The 15,902-nt window shown below is 27.8% G+C and overlaps 1 protein-coding gene across 3 annotated transcripts in view; it reads right to left on the reverse strand.

Moving 5' to 3' along the window:
• Positions 1-12,311, reverse strand: part of Csk (C-terminal Src kinase) — a 50,001-nt gene extending 37,690 nt beyond the window's left edge. For 2 of the 3 annotated variants that reach the window (XM_065498933.1, XM_065498930.1), the window contains exon 1: positions 12,098-12,311. The gene's annotated coding sequence lies outside the window, so the exon portion shown is untranslated. Of the gene's footprint in view, positions 1-11,841 lie in introns of all 3 variants that reach the window. The other variant, XM_065498931.1, reaches the window with a different exon arrangement.
• Positions 12,312-15,902: the final 3,591 nt, after the last annotated feature.

Consider the following 15,902-nt stretch of genomic DNA (forward strand, 5'->3'; position numbering starts at 1 on the left):
TTTTCTTTTATTATTTTATTGTATTTAATTCACTTTGAACTACTTTAAGGTTAATAAACTTTTAAACTTGAACGATTTTTGTGTTAACACAAAAGGTACTTGCTGCTTTTATTTTGGGTGTCTTAAGATCTTCTCATTCATTATGTTTTGGTTTGTCAAACATCAGCGGAAAACAAGTACAAAAAAAAAGTAACTTGATAAACCAATTGCCAAACAAAGCAATGGCTCTAAGTACAATTCATATAAAAAAGTGTAAACAATAACTCAGCCATTTTGCTACATTGTGGTAGTGTGAGTGTGTGTGTATGTAATAGAGAGTAAGTGCTAGAGTTAAAACAACAGTTTGTTTTTAATTCTTCTTCTATTTCTTTAAAATGTGTCACTAGAAGTGACACCCCACAAGCAAAGAAAGAAGAAGATATTACCATTTCTAATGCAATGATGACAACTATAGCTACTACATACTACTAATTACTGTTCGTAGTCAGTCAAATATAAAGTTGCTTTTTGTATTAAACAATGTTAACTTGAAATTAAATAAAAATCGAGTTAACAAACAAAAATATGTACAAACATACACTATGAAGGCGACAATGAGTGTAAAAAATATAAAAATAAAATCAATTTGTATGAAATTCAAGTCAAGTATTTTATACGGTAAAAAAGAAAAACTAAAACGACATACTACTGCCATTGTTATAGTTGTTGTTGGTATTTCTAAACTAGGTGTTGTACCAACAAAAAACATATAACAACATCAAACAGCCATAGTGTGTGTGCTCTAGTTTTTTTTGGTTGGTTTACACTTAAACAAAAATGTAGTTTGTAGATATTTTATGTATAAATAATAAAAAACTAATTTATATACAATAGTTATGATTGAGCACAATTAAACATGGCCTAAATATAATATGGCCATCTATCTTTTAAACATTTAAGTCATGTAAATAAAATTTAAACTAATATTCTTTCTAAGAATTTTTACATGTAAATGAAAACTATAGTTTTACACTAAAAAAAATATTTTTTTAATTTTTCAATATTTTATTTAAAAATTCTTATTGACACTATGCAAATAATTAAACAAATTTAAGTTTAGTACTTGCTACCGAAAAATAAAATAATTGTCCAACCCTGCTTCACAGTAGTATTTGGCATCACTGCTTTATGTCAAACGGTTTTTTAGTGCAAATGGTTGGCAATGATTTCACAACTTTTTGCCACGGCCGCATAAGTGTAGAAACACAAGCTTGCAGATTTGGATGCGGATTCCGCTTTACAAAGAAAATGCAAATTGAATGAAGGACGGTTTGTTTTGAGGTTATTATTGTCATTTTTATATTGTTCATACATATTTTCCTTCAAAAAGGTGAGAGCTTTAGAGAAATCTACCTTTAAGTGGGAGTAACTTTAAATTTACTGATATATTTTTAAAACTTTAACCTATTTTTCAATTCATCATATTTTGTTGGCAAACTTGAACTCAATCTTGAATTCACAAATTCCATTAAACTCAGGTTTCGTTCCCACCATAACAAAATATGTGTGTAATAACAAATTGTAGGAAAAAACTATAAAATGATTGAGAAATATAGGGGGAACTGCTACTATTTGTAAACGCCACAGACTGACTACTAAGTAAATATCGTATGTACAAAACTGGGTAAATTTTAATATGTATACAAGGAAATTATTGCCACAGTTTCCGTGGCAAACAGGGTTTTGAAAACTAAAACAAAAAATAATTAAGACAAAAATAACAGCAACAAAAAAAATTAAACTAAGTTACATGAATATTTTTTTTAGTCAATAAAATTTTCTAGCTAAACGAGACTTTAGAGACTAACAACAACTTGAATTAATTGTTTTAAAACATTTTAAAGCTCGTTTAAGGTTTTCAAAAATATTTCTGTGTGTGAAACATAAACAAACATTAACATTTCTATGTTTAAAACAAACTATTAATTTTCCAAAAAAAACAGACAAATAAAAAGAGACATAAACCCAACATTAATTAAAGCATAATAAATGTTAGATACTCATTTAAGAGTTAAGTAAAAAGTGAGAATTAATTAGTAACAAAACAACAACTACTGTTTGTTTGTTTTATACTTTTAATTTTAAACACTTTTAATTGGAAAAATGTTAGACTCTCATTTTAGTTTTAGAAGGTGAGAAAAAGAGAGAGCGAGACAAAAAAAAAAACGTCAAAACAATCAAAAGTGTATTAATATGTAAATATAAACAAGCTGGTGGCAATAAAACAAATGCTAATTTTAATGAAATAAAAGACTTTAAACAATTTTGTTTACGAATATCATGTTAAAGAAATATGCATAAAATGGCTAATTTGTTTATTGGTGTAAGCAAAAAGTGTTTTCTTTTAGAAAATATAAATGAAAGTAAAAGTTTAGCGAGAATTATGTGAAAAAGAGGCCTAATGTAGTAATTTTGGCATCACTGCTGTATAAAATAATTCAATTTGGCATCACTGCTTTACGTCAAAAACACACATGGTAGGCAGTGTTGCCAAAAATTTTTTCATTAAACTCTTCATTTTACTCTGGTTCTCGGGATATACCGTTATATAGATGATAAAGAACTCAAGAACTAAAATAACAACAATTGATAATTCAAATTAACTCCAATTTAAAACTAACATTTTTTTAATGTGCCCAATAGTTTCGGAATTAATCAGAAAGATTTGGCAACAAATTTTCATACCGAATTAAAACAATTTTATTCCCACAAACAGGACCAATTCAAACTTCAATAGTATACGTTTTTTTTTGCCTTGAAAATGTCAAATTTTGTCCCAACAAAGCGGAAGTTTTGCTTTACTTCTTTAATTTGAAAAAAAGTGCCGCTGAAACACACCAATTACTCACCAAAGCTTATGGTGAATGTGTCGCTTTCAACGTACCAGAGATGGTTTGTTCGGTTCAGAAGTGGTGATTTTTACACGGGAGACAAATATCGCCCAGGGGCTACCATACGAATTGAAGCCGAGAGACCTTGAAAGATGATTTTGCATGCCCAAAATGATGCTTGAACGCTGTAAACGAAAATCATTTTTGCACCGAATCATTACTTACGATGAAAAATGGATCCATTACGATAACCCTAAGCGTAAGAGATCGTTTGTGAAGTCCGGCCAACCAGCCGAATCAACAAAAAAACCAAATATCCATGGCACTAAGGCAATGCTCTGTATTTGGTGGGAGCAAATACAGGGAACCTGCAACTGATTCGTTTGAAGCGAGCATTGGCCGAAAAACGCCCAGAATATGCGGCCAGATATGAAACCGTAATATTCCATCATGACAACGCTCGGCCACATGTTACAATAGCTGTTAAAAAGTATTTAGAATGAAGTGGTTGGCAAGTTTTGCCTCACCCGCTTTGTAGTCCAGACCTTGCCCCATCCTACTACTATTTGTTTCGATCGATGCAGAACGCTCTCCCTGGGATACTCTGCACTATAGCATAAACCCATAGAACGGAAGAGTTACCTATCTAGTTGTCATCTATGCTCTGTACTTTGGAACAGAGTATCCGAAATTGTTTTGATTCTTTATTGGCCTCAAAAGATAATCAGTTCTTTTGGTTCGGAATCCACATGTTGTCAGAAAGATGGGAAAAGATCATAGCTAACAATGGCCAATACTTTGAATAAATTCATATTGTGCAAATGCTTCAAAATAAAAGCTAAAAATTTATGTTAGCCGCAGAAAAAATAAAACTGGTCTTGGTTGCAATTGCTCCGCAATTTCTTATTTCTAAAAAAATCCGTACTGCTTGTATATAATTTACCAAAGAAGAAATATTAAACCGCTCGCTTTTCGAATGAATTCACATTTAATTAAGAGAGTGTTGGCAGAACATTTGTAAGGCGACCGAAGAGAAAGAGGCTAGTCAAGTTTGCTGAAGCCATATTTTAGTGTGGGGCTGCTTTTTAGGGCAAGTTATAGATTCAATTCATATCATATAATATCTATGACTGGAATCGGAAACAGATCCATACGCTGAGGAAAATATCTAGGGTTTTAAACTGGTGTCCTGTCAAATCACCAGATCTAAATGCCATAGAAATCGTAAAGGATTCATAGTTATTGTAATAATTAAATTTAAGTTTCCATTGTTTTTCTAAGAGTGAAACCTAGGTTTTCATCGATTTTGTAATAATTTAAAACTAAGTTTGCATTGTTTTTGTTAAAATAAAACTTAAGTTTCCATCGTTTTTGTAAAAATTAAACCTAAGTTTCCATTGTTTTTCTAAAAGAGAAAACTAAGTTTCCATAGTTATTGTAAAAATTAAACTTAAGTTTCCAACATTTTTCTAAAAGTGAAATCTAAGTTTCCATAGTTTTTTTTTTTAAATTTAAAATTAAGGTTCCATAGTTTTTGTAAAAATTAAACTTAAGTTTCCATTGTTGTTCTAAGAGTGAAACCTAAGTTTCCATCGTTTTTGTAAAAAATTAAAACCAAGTTTTCATCGTTTTTGTTAAAACTAAGTTTCCATTGTTTTTCTAAAAGGGAAACCTAAGTTTCCATCGTTTTTGTAATAATTAAAACTAAGTTTCCATAGTTTTTGTAAAAATTAAACTTAAGTTTCCATAGTTTTTGTAAAAATTTAAAACTTAGTTTCCATTGTTTTTGTTAAAGTGAAACCTAGGTTTCCATAGTTTTTGTTAAAATTAAACTTAAGATTACAATGTTTTTCTAAAAGTGAAACCTAAGTTTCCATAGTTTTTAAAAATTCAAAATTAAGTTTCCATAGTTTTTGTAAAAATTAAACTTAAGTTTCCATTGTTTTTCTAAGAGTGAAACGTAATTTTCCATCGTTTTTGTAAAAATTTAAAACTAAGTTTCCATCGTTTTTGTAAAAATTAAATCTAAGTTTCCATTGTTTTTCTAAAAGCGAAAACTAAGTTTCCATAGTTTTTGTAAAAATTTAAAACTAAGTTTCAATCGTTTTTGTAAAAGTTTCCATTGTTTTTGTTAAAGTAAAGCCTAAGTTACCATTGTTTTTGTTAAAATATAACTTAAGTATCCATAGTTTTGTAAAAATTAAACTTAAGTTTCCATTGTTTTTATAAAAGTGAAACCCAAGTTTCCATAGTTTTTGTTAAAATTAAATTTAAGTTTCCATTGTTTTTCTAAGAGTGAAACATAAGTTTCCATCGTTATTGTAAAAATTAAAACTAAGTTTTCATTGGTTTTTAAAATAAACCTAAGTTTCAATTGTTTTTTGGATTAAATTAAATATTTTAAAAAGTTTCCATTGTTTTTAACAACATTTTGAGAATATTATATTTAATATTTTCTTATTTTACTACTTTTACTAAAAATGTTTTCGAACAAAGCTAAAAAACAATTAATTACCTTTTCCCCTAACCATTAATAATGTGAATGTATTCAAGGGATTTACCACCACCTTGCATATTAAATGCCTATTTCTGTTAATGTTTTTTTAAGTTTTTAATACTTTTTTTTTTGTAACATAATGATTGACCTGTTGTTGTACGGTGATGGATGATGCGCTGGCGATGTGGTAATAAACCTAACAAACCAACCACAACAAAGTTAATAGTGAAAGTTAAATAAAAACAAAAAATTTTAGCGAATAATGAAGAAGCGTCAATGCATAAATATTTTTTTGGATTTTTAATTTTTCAAAAAAAAAAAAAAAAAAATTTTACTCAAAACTAGCCAACAAAAAAAAACATGTTTGTAAAACAAACATTAAAAAAAATCAATGTATAAATAAATGGTGTATACGTTGTTAAGTATTTTTTTGGCAGCCCTGAAATAATGATTATTTGAGTTTAAAAAAAAGTTGCGCATGCGCACAAAATCAAAATAAAAACATGAAATATTGTAATATTACGTGTACATGATGCGTAAACACTAAAAAAATCTGGATTTTTAACATTATTTTTACATTAAATATTTATAGTAAATAAACAAAAAACTATTAAACATTTCTATAACAAAATAAAGAGTAAAAAAATTGAGAATAAAAAACTAAATTTAATGTACATAATTTTTTTATTCAGCCTCACACAGTAACTAATTCATGAAACGTCCACTTTCACTTAACGAACACAAAAAAAAATTAAAATAAAACGTTTTTCTTTTGAATGGAAATATAATAAACAGAGAAAAAGTAACAAAATTTTCGTAGACAACAAACAACTGGCATTAAAATGGAAAAAAGAAAATTGTGGTAAATAAAAAAATAGGTTTTTCTTTCTAATTTCCAGTGTTTCTTTTATGTTTCTATGCTGATCATAATGTTTGGCGGTGAATTGTTGGATTTTTTTCGGTCTGTATAACGTGTCCCGTCTTCTGTCTACCACTCCACTGAGTTGAAGATGTTGTTGATATGGATGATGATGGCGCTGTTTATTGTTTTATAGTGTAGCTGGCATTATTACAAAGACAATTGTGTAAAACAAAAAAATAAGAAGTAAAAGAAAAATTGTGAAAACTTGTTTTGTGGTTTTTGCGTAGACAAGTTTTCATTTCAAAATAATATTAATATTGTATTACATTGTTGGATTTTGTCACTAATAAAACAGCAAACAAATTTGATATACTATGCAAGTAAGTATGTAAGTAAATAAGTATGTGTGTCGTGTCGGTTAACGATGACTAATCGTTAGAGTTAACGTGGGTTGTTTTACAATTAGGTTTTTGTAATAATGAAATTTACTAATCTAAAACTGCAACATTTATCTTATTAAAAACAAACACAAACTGCGAAACTTTTTACTTGTCTATAGAGTCTCTGGCGGGAATCGAACCCTTAATCTTTAGGTTGATAGTTCAGCTTACTATCGTCTAGTTTATCGGGACTCCCAATGCATTATAAAACTGATTTCATATTTCTGGATGTGACAATTGTTTGGTTTCTTTCAGTTCTTCAAATAAATATTTCTAAATTCCTCCGAATAAGAAATGTTACAGCCTTACCTAAATAAATGCATTGAGCGTTGCATTTTTTGCCGCCCAGTGGTAACACTTCCATAAATTGCAAGAGTGTCAACGTGTTGACAATACCCATCAGTTAAGCATATCAATGTATTCCTTAGTTAGTAATTTTGTGAAGAGAAACCTGGTAAATTGCACAAAAACCATTAAATCTCAATTGAAGAAATTCTGATGGAGGACCACATAAAACGTATATAAGTCGAGATTGGCTAACTATCTTTAATACAGCTCTAATAGCTTGCCAATTACTCTTACCAAAATATTAAATAACGTCAGTTTTCCCACCTAACCCTCTGTCAGAATTTTATTTTCCTATAGTTATGCGTTAAAACCGCGTTATTTCGGTGTGATTCATACAATTTATATGGGCATTACAATTATAAACAACACTCAACGCTCTTATTTAGGTATGGCTGTAAGATACCATTTTTTCATTTTTTTTGGGGACTTTATAATACAAAACTATGCAAACTTTCGTATATGCAGTAATATTGCAACACTGCAGAATAGCAAAAGTTTGGCATCACTGCTTAACGTCAAACGGTTTTTATTGCCAACCATTTCGCTGAGATGCCATATTTTTGCAAAAATCACTTCATTTTATTTTCTGTGATGCACAAATTTGAATTATTTTTAATTTTTTAAATTCCTAGATGACCATATATTTACTTTTTTCTAACTAGGATACTGTTGCAAAAGGAAATTTGCAATAAATTCTGTATTTATGGACAATTTTGCGATTTATAGAAAAATTTTCTATAAATTCTTATTAATAGAACAATTTTGATAAATGTGTTCCATCGATTTCAACTTACGATAGATGGTTTGTGCGGGTCAGAATTAATGATTTTTTAAACAGAAGATTAAGATCTCCCAGGCCAGCTAAAAAAAAGTTTGAAGACCAAGAATTGTAGGCATTACTCCATAAAAATTGTTGTCAAACTCAACAAGAGTTTAAAAAATCATTGAAAGCTACTCAAGCAGCAATTTCAAAATGTTTTAGAGTAGCAAGATTCATCTAAAAACAGAGAAATTGGGTGCCATACGAATTGAAGCCGAAGGACCATGAAAGACGATTCTTCATGTACGAAATGTTGCTTGAATGCTATAAAAGAAAATCATTTTTCACCGAATCATTACTTCCGATGAAAAATAGATACATTACAATAACCCGAAGCGTAAGAGATCGTATGTGAGGACCAACCAGACGACAGCCAAAATCAAATATCCATGGCGCTAAGCTCTAGTATTTGGTGGGAGCAAAAGGGTCCTATCTATTATGAATTGCGGAAATCTGACCAGAACATCACAGGGAACCTGTACCGAACGCAACTGATTCGTTTGAATCGAGCATTGGCAGAAAAACGCCCAGAATATGCGGCTAGGCTTGAAATCTTAATATTTCATCATGACAACGCTGGGCCACATGTTTCAATACCTGTTAAAAACTATTTGGAATAAAGTGGTTGGGAAGTTTTCCTCACCGGCCTTATAGTGCAGACCTTGCCTCGTCCGACTACTATTTGTTTTGATCGATGTAGATCGCTCCATCTGGGAAACGCTGCATCTTAGAAGAGAGTATCCTATTAGCAGACAATTTTTTATTTTAATATTTTCCATAAATTTACTATTTAGAGACAATTTTTTAAAATTTTTTATCCCACCGTTATCGATAAATCTACTGTTTTGAAATTGTTTTCTATAAAATCACTATTTTAAAACAGATTATCTATAAATTTATAGAAAGTAATCCCTAAATAGTATCATTTTCGATAAATTCTTTATTCAGAACAGAGCTGTAAATGAATCATTAATTTTTGAATTAATTCGCGAATCATTCACACGAAAAAATTAATTGAATGAAATTTGAGTCAATTCAAATGAATTTGTTAAAAATGAATTGCAATTTGTTTCCTATTCAATTGAATTTGTCAAAGTGAATTGCAATTCATTTCCAATTCAATTGAATTAATTTTGAATTAATTCAAATGAATTAGAAAAAAGTATTAGCAATTAATTTCCAAATCATTTGAATTGATTGAAATTTTAATTGATTTTGTAAGTTAAACCTACAGTTAAGCATCACTGTCGTTTTGTTATTCGACTAATTTTTTATGTAAAAGACAGCGTTTTGTATCAAGGCAAAACAAAAAATTCTGAGATTTGAAATTCCCATGATATACTGGAATTGTTAGGTAGCAGCAGAATAGGAATTGAATTATTTGATATCGGCAAAAATCTTATCAAGATGGGAAAATTTTGTTTATTTGCTAAAAGAAACTTAAATTTTTATTTTTCATTCCCCCTAGATGTGCTTTTGAATTTTATTGATTGCAACTTATTTTTGATTTCATTCATTTGAATCATTCATTGCTGTAATTCATTTAAATGAATTCAAAATCAATTCTTTTCAAACCAATAGGAAATTAATTGCAATTCACTTTAACAAATTAATTTGAATTGGAAATGAATTGAAATTCATTACTACCTAATTCGTTTGAATTGATTCAAATTTCTTTGAATTATTTTTTGTTGTGAAAAGAATTAATTCAAAATTTAGCTAATTCATAATGAATTAAAATCAAACAAGTAAGAGAGCTATATTCGGCTATGACAAATCTTATATAACCTTCACCAAAATTTTAAATATTTTTAGGCAAACAAAATTTATTTTTATTTTCCAAAGTTGTTTTTTTTTAATTTTTTGGAAAATTTTTATTTTTATACCCTTCACCTTCGTGAGAAGGGTATATATAAGTTTGTCATTCCGTTTGTAATTTCTACATTTTTCATTTCCGACCCTATAAAGTATATATATTCTGGATCCTTATAGATAGCGGAGTCGATTAAGCCATGTCCGTCTGTCTGTCTGTCTGTCTGTCTGTCTGTCCGTCTGTCTGTCTGTTGAAATCAGTTTTCTGAAGACCCCAGACATCTTCGGGATCCAAATCTTCAATAATTCTGTCAGACATGCTTTCGAGAATTTTGCTATTTAAAATCAGCAAAATCGGTCCACAAATGGCTGAGATATGAGGAAAAAACCAAGACATCCTCGATTTTTGACCTATTTTTTACCTATATCTGGATTACTAAGACATTAATATAGACAATATGGATATCTAATGATAGATATTTCAAAGACATTTGCAACGACGTATATAAGACCATAGTAAGTTGGACCTACAATGGGTCAAAATCGGGAAAAAAATTTTGAACCCGAATTTTTTTTTCAACAAAAAAAAAATTGAAAAAACAAAAAAAAAAAATTTAAAATTTAAAAAAAAAATTTAAAATTTAAAAAAAAAAATTATAAAATTTAAAAAAAAAAAAATTTTAAAATTTAAAAAAAAAAAATTTTAAATTTAAAAAAAAAAAATTTTTAAATTTAAAAAAAAAAAAATTTTTAAATTTAAAAAAAAAAAATATTAAATTTAAAATAACAATCGAAAAAAATTTTTTTTCAAAAAATTCAAAAAACAACTGGAAAAAAAATTAAATTTTGTTTACCTAAAAATATTTAAAATTTTGAAGTATAATTTGGTGAAGGGTATATAAGATTCGGCACAGCCGAATATAGCACTCTTACTTGTTTTTTTTAAATTTTTATTTATTTTTTTTTAATATTTAGGAAAAAAAATGTTGGTGAAAACAAAAATTCGGCTTAAAAAATATTTTTTCCGATTTTGACCCATTGTAGGTCTAACTTAATATGTTATGATTTTCTCGATTTAAAATAGCAAACCGACAAGGAAGAACTCCGGAGATATTGATGTATGAATCGTGTATGTAAGTTATTTGGGGCCTTCGGAAAGTTGATTTCATCAGACAGACAGACGGACATGGCTTAATCGACTCCGCTATCTATAAGGATCCAGAATATATACACTTCATAGGGTCGGAAAGTTATATTGTGGAAATTACAAACGGAATGACAAACTTTATATACCCATCTCACGAAGAAGGGTATAAAAAAAATTATTCATTTACAAGCTTTGATTCAGACTGTTTGTTTTGATAAATTTACTATACAGAGAACATTATATTTGAAGTTAATTTCTTATACATTTGCTAGTTAGAGAACATTCTCTATAAATTTACTATTTAGAGAATATTATCGATAAATAAATCAGTTGTTTTGATATTTCGTGTACACTTTCAATTAAAATGTTCAATTAATTAAACAATTTCATTAATTCCATAGCTTCTAATTTTAAATCCTTAAAAAACCAAAACAATAACCATAGGGTAACATAGAGACGAGACGGAATTGTCAAAAACCTAAGTCTGTTGTCAAAAACCTATATCTTGCAACAACAAAATACATGGTAGACAATGTATTTTGTTGTTGTATCAGAAATATTATTTGTTGTATTTTTGTTTGACAATTGGGAGTGTCTCGTCTCTATGTATAATTCTCTATGACAATAACTTTAAATCATATTTAAACCCAAAACTTTTCAAAACAGCCTGCGTTAAAGTATTAAAAAATAAACTTAAAATAGAAAATAAAGAAAAACTAGGCAAACAAATTATTGTACTTGTATTACAAATAAATATAAACCATTTGAATTTTGTATCACTAAAAACCAGTTTAATACAGATTTTAAGAATGTTTTTTTTTTTAAATTTAAAGATTGTTGCTTAATTAAAACTTTAAAAAATTTCAATGACAATTATATTTTTCTTTTTCTTTAAAAAATACGCATATTTCAATTTTCAACATTTTTATATTTAAAAACGTTTTAATTTCCATTTATGCGTTAAATTGTAAATATGTCATTTCTTTCAATAACGTGGGTAAATTATATTTCACACTTGTTTTTGTTTAAGAAATAGTTTAAATACTTTATATTGTATTGTATTTTATTTTATTATTATTATAATTTCTTTTATTTGGTTGAACTTCAAAATTTGTTTTTATTAATCTAGTTATTGTGTAGACATTTTGGTTTTATTATTGTAAAATGTGGTAATATTTGTTGTGTTCCAATTTTTATTTTTTTTTTAAACAAATCTATGTCATTTATTTGTTTTCTTAAAAGAAATATTTATTTATTATGTCACGTTTTTAATAATTTATTTATTATTATTATTATTTTACGTTTTTAAACATTGGCCGCCCGTTTCATGGTTTTTTTTTGTGTTTTATTTTTATTTGTTGTTTTAGTTTTACATTCGAATGACGTTTTGAAAATGTTGCCCCGCAATTAAGTTGTTGTTACAACCAAGTTTAAAAATCAACTAAACTTGTTGGCTGATTTTGAAACTGTTGCCCATATTTAACAAAAGCTTACAAAAAGCATAGAGTAAGAAATATAATCTCTCACAATTCAGTGTGGTTTTCTTTAGAGATCGTCATATGAGAGTTGATGAGAAATGGTTTATTTAATATAACTGTGTTATATTTGGGAGAGTGAGTAAAATATTTGTTATGATTTTCAATTAAAATACAAACTTTATTGATTCATTTATTGCAAATGTGAAAAATAAAATCGATAATTCAGACAGAGTAAATTTTTGATAAATTTATTACTTATAGAAAAATTTTGATAAAATTGCTATTTAGAAAACATTTTTAATAAATTTTCTATTTAGAAAAATTTTCGATAAATTATTTATTTAGAGAACATTTTCGATAAATTTACTATTTGGAGTAAATTTTCGATAAATTTGCTGTTTACAGTGAATTTTCAATAATTTACTGTTCAGAGTAGATTTTCGATAAATTGACTATTTACAGTAAATTTCCAATTTAGAGTAAATTTTCAATAAATTAATCAATTATAGAAAAATTTTGGATAAATTTAGAAAAAAATTTCCATAAATTTACTATTTGGAGAAAAGTTTTGATAAATTAATTATTAGAGTAAATTTTCGATAAATTTACTATTTAGGGTGAATTTTCGATAAACTGACTATTTAGAGTAAATTTTCGATAAATTTTATATTTAGAAAACATTTTCAATAAATTTACTATTTGGAGTAAATTTTCGATAAATTGAATATTTAGAGTTAATTTTCGATAAATTTGTTATTTAGGGTGAATTTTCGATAAAAATGATATTTAGGGTGAATTTTGGAAAAAATTTACTATTTGGAAGAGATTTTGGATAAATTAACTATTTAGATTAAATTTTCGATAAAATTATTGATTGCAGTAAATTTTCGATCAATTTACTATTTGGATTTTTTCGATAAATTGACTGTTTAGAGTAAATTTTCGATAAAATGACTATTTAAGTAAATTTTTGATAAATTAACTATTTAGAGTAAATTTTCAATAAATTTACAGTTTGGAGTAAATTTTCGATAAATTTACTATTAGGGCATGTTTTCGATAAATTAACTTTTAGAAAAAAAATCGATAAATTTATTATATGGAGAAGATTTTCGATAAATTAACTATTTAGATTAAATTTTCGATAAATATATTATTTTGGATAAATTTTCAATAAAGTTACTGATTGGAGTAAATTTTCGATAAATTTACTATTTGGAGATTTTCGATAAATTTACTATTTATAGCAAATTGTCGATAAATTTACTATTTATAGTAAATTGTCGACAAATTAACTATTTATAGTAAATTGTCGATAAATTTACTATTTAAGAGTAATTTTTCGATAAATTCACAGTTTGGAGTAAATTTTCCATAAAATTTACTTTTAGATAAAAACCTATAAATTTACTATTTGAAGAACATATTTTCGATCAAATTTATCTGTACAAAAAATTTTCGATAAATTTTTGTTTAAGGAAATGTCGATAAATTTATATTAAATGTTTGATAATTTTATGATATATAGAAAATGTTTGATAAAGTAGTTATTGAGAAACACTTTTCTATAAATTTAAGATTTAAAGATATTCTTGAAACATTTTATTTAGAGAAGATATTCAATAAATTAGCAATTTAAGATCATTTTTCGATAAATTTACTATTTAGAGTAAATTTTCCATAAATTTGTTATTTAGAGAACATTTTGGATAAATTTAATAGTTAGACGACAACTTTTTCAATAAATTTACTATTCAGAGAAAATTTCCGATAAATTGACTATTTAGAAAATATGTTCGATAAATATAATATTTTAAACATTTTTGATCAATTCACTATTTGGAGTAAATTTACCGTTTAGAGTAAACTAGCATAACCCGGTGCACTTCGCTATCCCTACCCTAGTATAAATTAAAAAAAATATGAATGGATTTCTGATAAAACCTAACTACATTAAATGGTACGAAAATAACACATACAAAATATTGAGAATCTCTCAATTACAGTTCACTTGATATTCGAAAATAACTAACTAATTTGGTATGGGAGATACCACTCCACTGCTCTGATCCCACCCATTTTTAAACCTTTTATGTAAATTATGTAAATATCAGCTTTACTTTAACTTTCTTTTATAATGAATTATTAAGCCGATCATGCTTAGCAAAACTTCAAACATGAATCGGGAATAAATTCGATTTTAGCTAACCTCCGTAGAATGGTAATAAATTGATTGATACACAGTTTAAATACTTTTAGAATTATAGTTCTCCAGATATTCAAAATTTATTATTTACTTTGTGCCACGACCACTAATGTTATCCCGACCATTTTCAGCCAATATATGTAAAATGATAAGAGAGCTATGAGGACAAAGTTTGAAGAACCTTGCAATTATAACTTTGTATGGGAGGTGACTCACCTCCATTTCCACCCCTCCTATTTTGGTTCCCCAGATATTCGAAATCAATATTTACTTTGTATGGGAGGTTCTGTTTTATAAACATTTGATAAATTTAAAAATTGTTTAGCAAAATATATTTATTAAAGCGAATTTAAATTACTAAAGTCTTCTTCTTTGTTTTCTATAACAACTCTCACTTAAAACAGAGCGAAAAAAACACAGTTTAATTGGTTCTCTTATTTATTTACAACAACAAATGGGACAATCACACATTGCTTTGTTTACTTTTTAGCTTAAGGTTCACATGTACACATTTTTGCATATGTGTTAGTAACATCTTTAAACGCTTAACTCCTAAAATTTCAATCAAATATATATTCTGCACTTCTGTGAATAAATCCCTTTAAAATGGTATATTTCTTGTCCAAATTGAATGTATAATGTGAGCGTAAAAGGGGTCTAAAGAAATCGACTTGCCTATTAATATTATGATTTTCGATAAATTAATAATTTAGGGTAAATTTTTGTTAAGTTTATTATTGGGTATTTTAAAATTTTTATAACTTTATTCAAATTATTGGCCAGTGTTAGCTATGTATGACCTTTTGTCATCTTTCTGGCAACATAAGGATTCCGAGCCAAAAGAACTGTTCATCTTTTGAGGCCAAGAACGAATCAAGCCAATTTCGTATACTATGTTCCAAAGTGAAGCGTATCCCAGATCGAAACAAATAGTAGTCGGACGGGGCAAGGTCTGGACAATAAAGCGGGTGAGGCAAAACTTCCCAAGCACTACTTTCTAAATAGTTTTTAACAGGTACTGCAACATGTAGCCGATCGTTGTAATGATGCAATATTACAGTTTTATGTCTGGCTTCGTATTCTGGTAGTTTATCGGCCCAAGCTTGCTTCAAACGAATCAGCAGCTCATAATAGATATGACCCTTTTGCATCCACCAAATACAGAGCATTTCCTTAGCGCCATAGATATTTGGCTTTGGTGTCGATTCGGCTGGTTGGCCGGGCTTCACATACGATCTCTTACGCTTTGGGTTATCGTAATGGTTGCATTTTTCATCGCAAGTAATGATTCGGTACAAAAGTGATTTTCTTTCATTGCGTTCAAGCATCATTTCGGATATGCAAAGTCGTTTTTCAAGGTCTCTCGGCTTCAATTCGTGATTCCCTGCTTTTGAATGAATCCTGCTGCTCGCAAGCATTTTG

Source organism: Calliphora vicina, chromosome 1, assembly GCF_958450345.1.
Source record: "Calliphora vicina chromosome 1, idCalVici1.1, whole genome shotgun sequence".
Classification (NCBI taxonomy): Eukaryota; Metazoa; Arthropoda; class Insecta; order Diptera; family Calliphoridae; genus Calliphora; species Calliphora vicina.